This window comes from Arachis duranensis, chromosome 8 (assembly GCF_000817695.3).
Source record: "Arachis duranensis cultivar V14167 chromosome 8, aradu.V14167.gnm2.J7QH, whole genome shotgun sequence".
Classification (NCBI taxonomy): domain Eukaryota; kingdom Viridiplantae; phylum Streptophyta; class Magnoliopsida; order Fabales; family Fabaceae; genus Arachis; species Arachis duranensis.
Window position 1 is genome coordinate 26,806,856 of NC_029779.3, and position 805 is coordinate 26,807,660.

The window sequence follows — 805 nt, forward strand, 5'->3', positions numbered from 1 at the left end:
ATAATCCGTGAGATCATGCACCAATATCCCTTTTTTTTGTTTAGAGAAGAGCAAGAAGCCCAAACGCAAGAGACCAATAGGCCCAAATAATCCTTTGATTAGGCTTCTTTTTTTGTAAGTAACAGAAGATGGAGGAGTAGAGTGATTCGAGTAAAAAAAAAAAAGTGTGATTCGAGTGTTGTGCTTGTGCATACCGAGATCTAAAATAATTGCAATATTCAATAATTTAATGAGATTTTAGTGTTATAGTTTGATATTTATATATTATTAAGTAGATTTGATTTTATATAAATAAAAATATAATATTTTTAATTAAATATTTTAATTTAGTGGTTAAAGAATTTTTATATCAAAAAAAGATTTTTGATTCAATACTCGTCCCTAACATATTTTTAATATTTTTAATATAATATATAAATGAAGGTTACGAGTAATTTTGAAAATATAAAAAGTATTTTGGTGGCATTGTTAAGAGGATAAAAGTGAAAATTTGTTATTTTTCAACGTATTTAATGAATATAATATTTAGAAAATTTATATTTGACTTGTATTTTTATATAAATTTTTTAATGATAGTACTTTTAAAGTGGTTTTTAAAACAAACGTTGACAATTTTTTATATTTCAATATTTATTAAATACATGTTACGTTAAAAGACTTCAAATCTATTTACCAAAAAAAATGTTAAGGAATTAATATTTTTTATTAATATTAGTTAATACTTTAAATTAATAATTTATTTTTATACTATTAGAATTTATAATTTAATATTTAAAATATAGTATTAGTTAATACTTTAAACACT